Genomic DNA, 9908 nt, shown 5'->3' with positions numbered 1-9908 from the left:
CTTGATTCCCTTAACATAGGGTTTCTAGAATTTTTGCAGATCAGTATAATTTAGTTACTTTGATGTTCCTAATCTGATTATCATAATTTTAGTATGTTTTAGTATAAATTCCTTCATAAATTTAGAGCCCTATCTATGTAGTTCTTTTAGTTCATGAATTGCACATGCTAGGTCAGTTTATTCAGTTATACATGCTCCAGTTATAAATGTTTCATTACCAGTACATAAATGTTGCACTTTCAGTTAGCATGTCAGTATTTGAGCTATCCAGAATTACATCATTTCAGTTATAAATTGCTAAATTACATAATCAGTTGGGAGTAGACTTAATACCAAGTGGACCAGGGTCAGTCACTCGCAAGTCCCAAAACTACGTGCCCAATAGGTTGTAAGTCCCCTTTGTAGCCAACATTTTAGTGATCATGTCAGTCATGCCTTTATACCTCTAGCGGGGTATATTGGGTCCTCTCGATGGGACGTATACATCGGACTCCACATTTAGCTCATGTGGTTTTATGTCGATTAGTAGTGGCTCCTAGAGTTCAGTCAGATTATATTGCAATGACTATGTTACCAGTACAGCCAGTATTCAGTCTCAGCATGTTATAAACTTGGTCATTGCATTCAGTTAATTCATGTTCAGCATTGTCAGTATCCTTATCATGTTCAGATTATATCATTGCTTAATTGCTTTGTTCAGTTATGTTATTATTCAACTTTACTCCATCTTGCATGCTCAGTACCTTTCAAGTATTGACGCATATTGTGCGCTACATCTTCTCGTGGTATGGGTTCAAGTCCTCAGCTTCCAGATCACTTCTAGATCGGTTCCCAATCTCTAGTTCAGCAGCATCAATGGTGAGTCATCATTAGTTGAGGACGAGTGACATGATTATATTCTTTTGCTTTTAGTTCTAGTTTCAGTTTTACTAGATCTAGCTGGGGAATGTCCCATCATTTCTAGTCAGTTAGAGGCTTATTTCAGACATAGCTAGTTTTAGCTTTTAGTTTTGAGTTTCATCTTGTTATTGAACTCTTCTCAGATTGGCTATTTAGCTAGTATATGGGTTTTTCCCATCATTTTAGTTTAAATTATGATTCAGCTTTCGCATAGTATATTTTATTCAGTAATATCTTAGTATGCTTATAATATGCTTGCAAGGTTAGCTTGGGGTCACTCGTGATCCTAGGTCCCCTGTCCGCATCCTGGGGTAGCTTCGGGGAGTGATAAACTTTATATCAGAGCATTAGGTTTAAGTGTCCTAGGATGTCTGAAAAGCCGCACTAAGTAGAGTCTTTTTCATGGGTGTGAAGTGCACTTCATTTAATGAAAGGGAGGCTACGAAGTGTTTTAGGAAAACATCACTTTTTTGCTACTCTTATCGTGCGTAAGGTATAATCTAATTCCTCATTTTGCCTCATCATTTTGTGTTTCAGATCATGCCTCCTCGTAGAGCTTACGCAAGGAATGTGAATGCCATGAATGCAAACACAGCTCCTCCAGTCCCAAATCAAGTTTCGAATGCTGAATTTTGGAACGTTATCCAGTTGTTGTCTCAGAGTGTAACCTACCATAACAATTTAGCAAGTTCAAGTTCCGACAAATGTTAATGTTGAGTCAGCTGCAGCTAGAGTTCGAGATTTTGTAAGGATGAATCCGCCTGAGTTCTTAGGATCGCAGATTGGTGAGGATCCCCAAAATTTCATTAATGAGGTCAAAAAGGTCTTTGAAGTGATCTTGGTAACTAGGAATGATTGGTTGAGTTGACATCTTACTAGCTTAAGGATGTGGCTCATATCTGGTATACTTAGTGGAAAGAGAACAGAGGTTCAAATGCAGCTCCTATCACTTAGGAATGCTTTAGTGAAACCTTTCTATATAGGTTTTTCCCAAGAGAGCTAAGGGAGGCAAAAGCTCAGGAGTTTATGAACTTGAGGCAAGGTAACATGACATCCACGAGTATGGACTCAAGTTCACCCAACTCTCCAGGTATGCACCTCACATGGTTGCTGATTACAGGGCTCAAATGAACAAGTTTTTGTATGGAGTGTCAGACTTAGTGAAAATAGAGTGTAAGAATGCTATATTACTGGAAAATATGAACATCTCTAGGCTCAGGACTCCTGCTCAGCAGATTGAGAGAGATAAGTTTAGGGAACAGGCTAAGGAGAATAACAAGGCTAGAACAGGCAACTATGAGTATTCTCAACAGAAATTGGGTGATGGAAATCGCTCACAGTTTCAACAGAAATCTTCAGCTCCAGCACCTTCATCAGCTAGTATTCCATCCTCCAAGTTTCAACATGATTAGAAAGGTAGGGCATCAGGCTCTAACTCTCAGGGGAGTGTTTCAGGCACTATAACCTACCCAACTTGTCCTAAGTAGGGTAGGAATCATCTGGGCGAGTGTCTTGCAGGAAATCAAGGATGTTTTGGGTGTAGTCAGATTGGTCACTAGTTGAGAGATTGTCATTCTGCTAAACAGGGACAAGGAGGCAATAATAGTATAGCTCAGTCTACAACTTCAACAGCATCAGCAGGTCGCCCAACTCAGTAGGGTAACTCATCTAGTACAGGTGACGGACAACGTCAAAACAGGTTGTATGCTCTTCAGGCTTGCCAGGATCAGGAAGATTCTCGTGATGTGGTCAATGGGTACGTTACGAGTCTTTAATCTAGATGCTAATGCTTTGTTAGATCAAGGGCTACTCTTTCCTTTGTAACTCCTTATACAGCAGTCAAATTTGATGTTAGTCCAGAAACTCTCTCAGAACCCTTCTCAGTCTCTACTCCAGTCGGTGACTCAGTTATAGCTAGATGGGTATACAGAAATTGCCTTGTCAGAGTCTCTCAGAAAGTCACCTCATCAGATCTTGTAGAGTTAGAAATGGTAGACTTCGATATCATTCTAGGCATAGATTGGTTACATTAATGCCTCAGTCGATTGTAGAACTAGGATCGTTCATTTTCAATTTCTGGACAAATCAATCTTAACATGGAAAGGTAGTAGCTTAACGTCTATGGGTCGATTCATTTCTTACCTTATTGCCAGTAAGATGATCTCTAAGGGTTATCTCTATCATCTAGTTCAGGTTAAGGATTCAAGCTCTGAAACACCAACTCTTAAGTCAGTCCAGTAGTTAATGAGTTCCCAGAAGTGTTTCCATAAGATCTTCCTAGAGTTCCTCCCGAAAGGGAAATTGACTTTGGAATTGATCTCCTTCCAGATACCTAACCTATTTTTATTCCTCCTTATAGAATGTCTCCAGCTGAACTTAAGAAATTGAAAGAGTAGTTGAAAGACCTTCTAGATAAGGGCTTCATCAAACCTAGTATTTTCTCGTTGGATGCACCAGTGCTGTTCGTGAAAAAAAAAAGATGGTTCTCTAAGGGTGTGCATTGACTATAGGCAGTTGAACAAAGTCACAATCAAGAATAAGTACCTAATCCCCAGGATTGATGACTTGTTTGACCAACTTTAGGGTGCTAGTCATTTCTCAAAGATAGACCTCAAACCTGGTTATCATCAGCTCAAAGTCAAAGATAGTGACATTTCAAAAACAACCTTTAGAACTCGATATGGTCATTATGAATTTGTAGTTATGTCATTTGGACTAACCAATGCTCTTGCAGCTTTCATGGATTTGATAAATAGGGTGTTCAAGCAATACTTGGACTTGTTCGTTTTCATCTTTATTGATGATATCCTCATTTACTCTAGGAATGAAGAAGAATATGTGAGTCATTTAAGGTTTGTCTTGCAAACTCTCAAAGATCGCCAATTATTCGCTAAGTTTAGCAAATGCGAGTTTTGGTTGCAATTTGTTGCTTTCCTTGGGCTAACTGTGGCTTGCTAAGGAATCTGAGTGGATTCTTAGAAAATAGAACCAGTGAAACAATGGCCCAGACCTACCTCTCTTACAACTATCAAAAGTTTCTTGGGTCTAGCGCATTACTACAAAAGGTTCGTGGAAGGATTTTCATCCATTGACTAAATTGACTCAGAAAAAGGTTAAGTTTCAGTGGTCAGATGATTGTGAGAAAAGCTTCGCAGAACTAAAAACAAGGTTGACTATAGCTCCTGTTTTGACTCTACCAGAGGGTTCAAACATTTATGTTATCTATGGTGATGCATCTAGAGTTGGCCTAGGTTGTGTGTTGATGCAGCGAGGTAAGGTTATAGTTTATGCTTCCAGACAGCTTAAGGTACATGAGAAGAACTATCCAACTCATGACCTCGAGCTTGCAGGAGTGGTGTTTGCACTTAAGATTTAGAGACACTACTTATATGGTGTTCACGTAGATGTGTTCACTGACCATAAGAGCCTTCAGTATGTGTTCACCCAGAAAGAGTTGAATCTTTACAAGAGGAGATGGCTCAAGTTCGTCAAGGATTACAATATGAGTGTGCATTACAATCTGGGTAAGGCCAATGTAGTAGTAGATGCTCTTAGTAGGCTATTTATGGGTAGTGTAACACATATTGAGGAAGAAAGAAAGGAACTAGCAAAAGATGTTCACAGTCTTGCTTGCTTGGGAGTTGGCCTTATGAGCATATCAGATGGTGGTGTAACAGTTTTGAATGGGTCAGAATCTTCATTGGTAGTGGGGGTTAAGGAAAAGCAAGACAGTGATCTGATATTACTTCAACTAAATGGTATAGTCCATCAGCAGAGAGTTGAGATTTTCTCCCAAGGGGGAGATGGTGAGCTTCGTTATTAGGGTCGATTATGTGTTCCTAAGGTGGATGAGTTGAGATAGTAGATTCTTCCAGGTATTCTATTCATCCAGGCACTACTAAGATGTACTGTGATCTACAGGAACTATTTTGGTGGAATGGCATGAAGAGGGATATAGCAGATTTTGTGGCTAAGTGCCCAAATTGCCAGCAAGTGAAACTGGAACATCAGAAACCAGGAGGTATGACTCAAGAGATCAACATTCCTACTTGCAAGTGGGAAGGGATCAGCATGGATTTCATTACGGGGTTTCCCCGTACTCGCAGACAACATGACTCCATTTGGGTGATTATTGATAGAGTTACTAAGTTTGCGCGCTTTTTGGCAGTTCAGACTACAAATTCGGGGGAGGACTACGCCAAGCTTTACATTAATGAAATAGTCAGGTTGTATGGGGTTCCCTCGTCTATCATCTCAGATAGATGTCCTTAATTTACCTCTCATTTCTGGAAGTCATTTCAGAAAGGACTTGGTACTCAAGCTAATCTTAGCACAGCATTTTATCCACAGGCGGATGGTCAGGTAGAATGTACCATTCATACCTTAGAGCATATGTTGAGAGCGTGTGTGATCGATTTCAAGGGTAGTTGGGATGATCACCTTTCTCTTATAGAGGTTGCCTACAAAAATAGCTACCATTCCAGCACTCAGATGGCTCCTTATGAGGCATTGTATGAGCGTAGATGTAGATCTCCAGTTGGTTGGTTTCAAATAGGTGAAGCACCCTTGATAAGGCCAGATTCAGTTCATGATGCTATGGAGAAAGTGCAACTCTTTAGAGATAAACTTAAGACAGCCTATTGTCGCCAGAAGTCCTATGCAGATGTAAGGAGTGGGGAATGAGAGTTCCAAATTGATGATCGGATTTTCCTAAAGTGTCACCTATGAAAGGGGTGATGAGATTTAACAGGAAAAGGAAGCTCATTCCTAGGTATGTAGGCCCTTACAAGATCTTGAAAAGAGTTGGAAAAGTGGCTTATGAGTTAGAGTTGCCAACAAAACTAGCAGTAGTGCATCCAGTTTTTCACATTTCATTATTGAAGAAGTGTGTGGGTGATCCAGCATCAATTGTACCTTTAGAGAGTGTGACTGTGAAAAACAGTCTCACTTATGAAGAGGTATCAATTGAAATCCTTGATCGCCAGGTTCGAAGGTTGAGAAACAAAGAAGTCATTTTAGTTAAGGTTTGTTGGAGGAGACAATTTATATAGGGAGCTACTTGGGATGCAGAAGCAGCCATGAAGGCAAAGTATCCTCACCTCTTTCCTTTCTATTCCATTTTCTCTTGAGGTAATAGTTCCTCTTCAGATTTTTAGTCATTCATACGTATATTCAATCTTAGTATCATGGTCCTTCAGTTGTCCATGCATTTTCAACGTATTTGCATGTTCTTGGAACTTAGTTCAGTCAGAAATCAGTTTCCAGCTCTTTCCCTCCATGGTCAGCTAGTTTAGTCTTCATTCGAGGACGAATGTTCCCAGGGGGAGATAATGTAACACCCCGTATTGTAGAACTACCAAAATGTTGGTTTCAGAAGTTGCAGGTGCCACCGACTGGCACCATCCACGGACCGAAGGGTGACCCACGGTTCATTGTGGTGGTCCATGGCTCACCACCTGCGACCCTCCCCAGAATCAGCCCAAAAACTATTCTAAGTGTTGACCCATGGATCGTAAGTCAGACCACGGACCGTGGTCCTGGTCTGTGGATTAAGGCCCCAGAATCAGTCTAGAACTCCCTAGAATATTCTCTAAGTACAAACTTATGCCAGGACCTACGGACCGTAGGTAAGACCACGGTCTGTGGTCCAGGGCCGTATGTTGAACCCCAGCTTTTCAGCCTTAGATGTCGATCGATGGCTGACCAGCACGGACCGTCAGTCCATCCACGGTCCGTGGGTCTGGTCCGTCGGTGACCCTGACAGCTTTTAAGTCAGATTCATTTGGTCTTTTCCTTATGCATTGGACTCCTAAACTACTTCTTTTAATCCCTAAACTACGTAGTTTTGGTCAGTTTTAGCCTAGTAAACTAATTAGAACCTACCCTAGTCTCTTCATTCTCAAAATAATCGATCAAAACAGAGAAATAGAGGAGAAGAAGTCGACCAACCCTAGTTCGAAGAACGCAGTAGGTTTTCATTAGTCTAACCCCGAAATTGAAAGATTTCTCCATGGAATTCGTCACCCAGTAAGTGGGATTTCATTTGTGGATTCCTTTCGTCCATAAGATCCCTAGAATTCAGTCAGATTCTTGATATCCTTAACATTATCTAGACCTAGGGTTTCTAGAATTTCAGCAAATCAGTACAATTTAGTTACTTTAATGTTCCTAATCAGATTATCATGATTTTAGTATGTTTTAGTATAAATTCCTTCATATATTCAGAAACATAGCTATGTAGTTCTTTTAGTTCATGAATTGCACATGCTAGGTCAATTTATTCAGTTATACATGCTCCAGTTATAAATGTTTCATTATCAATACATAAATGTTGCACTTTCAGTTAGGCTGTCAGTATTTCATCTATCCAGAATTACAGCATTTCAGTTATAAATTGCTAAATTACATAATCAGTTGAGAGTAGACTTAATACCGAGTGGACTAGGGTCAGTCACCGCAAGTCCCAGAACTACGTTCTCTGTAGGTTGTAAGTCCCCTCTGTTGGCCAAATTTTAGTGATCCCAGTCATGCCTTTATACTTCTTGCAGGGTATATTGGGTCCTCTCGAAGGGGGGTATACATCGGACTCCACATTTAGCTCATATGGTTTTATATTGGTTAGTAGTGGCTCTCACAGTTCAGTCTGATTCTATTGCATTGACTATGTTACCAGTACAGTCAGTATTCAGTCTCAGCATGTTATAAACTTGGTCATTGCATTCAATTAGTTCATATTCATCATTGTCAGTATCCTTATCACGTTCAGATTATATCATTGCTTTATTGCTTTGTTCAGTTATGTTATTATTCAGCTTTACTCTATCATGCATGCTCGGAACCTTTCAAGAACTGACACATACTCTGCGCTACATCTTCTCGTGATGTAGGTTCAGGTCCTCATCTTCCAGATCACGCCTAGATCGGTTCCCAATCTTCAGTTTAGCAGCATCAGTGGTTAGTCCTCATTCTTTGAGGACGAGTGACATGATTATCTTCCTTTGCTTTTTGTTCTAGTTTCAGTTTTTCTATATCTAGGTGGGGCATGTCCCAGCATTTCTAGTCAGTTAGAGGCTTATTTCAGACATAGATAGTTTCAGCTTTTAGTTTTGAGTTTCATCTTCAGTTGTTATTGAACTCTTCTTAGATTGGCTATTCAAATAGTATATGGGTAATTCCCATCATTTCAGTTTAACTCATGATTTAGCTTTTGCATAGTATATTTTATTTAGTAATCTCTTAGTATGCTTATGATACGCTAGTAGGGTTATCTTGGGGTCACTCGTGATCCTAGGTCCCATGTCTGCGTCCTGGGGGTAGCTTCGGGGTGTGACGGTGGTCAACTGGACTAGGTCTACATTTGTAACATATCGCAACTAGAAAGAACTAGAAATAAGTTTAAAATCTGGAAATAGTCATTTTTGGAAAGTATAAGGAAATCTGGAAAATTTTAATTAAGTTAAACTGAGTTTTTGGTCAACTTCAAACTACTATAACTCCTAGCTCAGGATGAGTTAGGTATAGTTCCAGATATGGTTGTAAATCTCTTAGAATGACCTTTCCAACGCCATTGATTTTGCGCGATTCCGAATTCGTATGAGTAAGTTATGTCCTTTGGAAGTTGGGCTGTTAGATTAAGGAAAGTCTAATCCGGGTTTTGGAAGGGTAAACTAGTCTTTTCCTTACCTAATTTGCCTATTTCATTTTTAGGAATTAATTGGGGTAAAACAAGACTTTATTCAGTTTAGAAAATTAGAATTTACGCTAGGGATTATGGAGGAGAAGAAAGAAGAGAAAAGAGGAGAGAAATCAAGAAATCGCCCAGAACGTTCAAGCTTTGCAAGTGGAATTCGTCGAGGGTGATCCCTAAAAGGTATGTGAGATCACATAGTGTTGGGTTAGCTTACCCACACGCCAAACTTGCTTCAATTCAGCAAAATTGGAGTTGTTTGAATGTTAAGAAAGTGAAGTTCTTGAAGAACATTATTGAATTCTTGTTGGTTGATTGTTGATTGCCTAGTGTTATTTGATTTGTGTTTACAGGTTGTTTTTTCGAGTTAAATCTATTGGGTATTTGAGGGTACTAATGATCCTAAGTGTTTGGGGAAAGAACTATGGAAGTTTAGAGGGTTTAGAGATGAAAAACGAAGGAGAAAAGTTGGAATTTTCTAGGGAAAAGGGTGGGGCATCGTGCCAGCCAACGCGCCCCAAAAGAGTCTTTGAAGTTTACCCCTTGGGGCGACACGCCAGACAGTGTGCCCCAACTTGTCCTCTGAAGTTTGGGGCCTGGCGCCCCACGCCTCTTAGAGCACCAAGGACACCAGTTCACCCCATTCTTCCCCCATCTTTTCGTACTAGTTTCTAAGTGATGTACCTATGTTTCCTAGTTGATTCTAACACTCTAAGGTACATCTAAACATCATGAAATCATCCATAAACATGAGATCATGAACCTTGAATCCATAATCCAATTCAAGGAAAGTTAAGATCAAAGTCAAAAAAGTCAAGAGTCAAGTCTAAATGTTAAGAAGCAAGTCAAAGCAGAGTTTCTTAAAGTTTTCAAGAGTCTTTAACAATGTTTTAAATTCATTTTAAGACTCAAGTTTTCAAGCTAAGCAAAGTGTAAAGAGTTGAGTTCATTTCTCAAAAAGCTATTAGGGAAGTAAGTATTCCCAAAGAAGTTTATAAATATTTTCACATTTGAGCAAGAAAAGGAAACATCGATTCCAAGAGAGCCTTTGGGCTAAGCTTTGAGTAATTATCTCAAACTAAAGAAAGAGTTATGTTTTTAAACATATGAGCTAAGTATATATTTTTGGAGTAGTATTGAGCACGGATATAGGGATGTGAGATCATATTAACTCAAGTCTCCATAAACCATGTAGCAATCATGGGTATTAATGGGTCATACTTTTTAGATGATCACATAAGTTAAGCTAGTTGATCCACTAAGTTAAGTAGGTTCTATATGACGGCAAATTATAGGACCATTCTGGCAGCGTGTCAAAAGA

Source organism: Solanum stenotomum, chromosome 6 (genome assembly GCF_019186545.1).
Source record: "Solanum stenotomum isolate F172 chromosome 6, ASM1918654v1, whole genome shotgun sequence".
Classification (NCBI taxonomy): Eukaryota; Viridiplantae; Streptophyta; class Magnoliopsida; order Solanales; family Solanaceae; genus Solanum; species Solanum stenotomum.
This window is presented reverse-complemented; position numbering follows the sequence as displayed.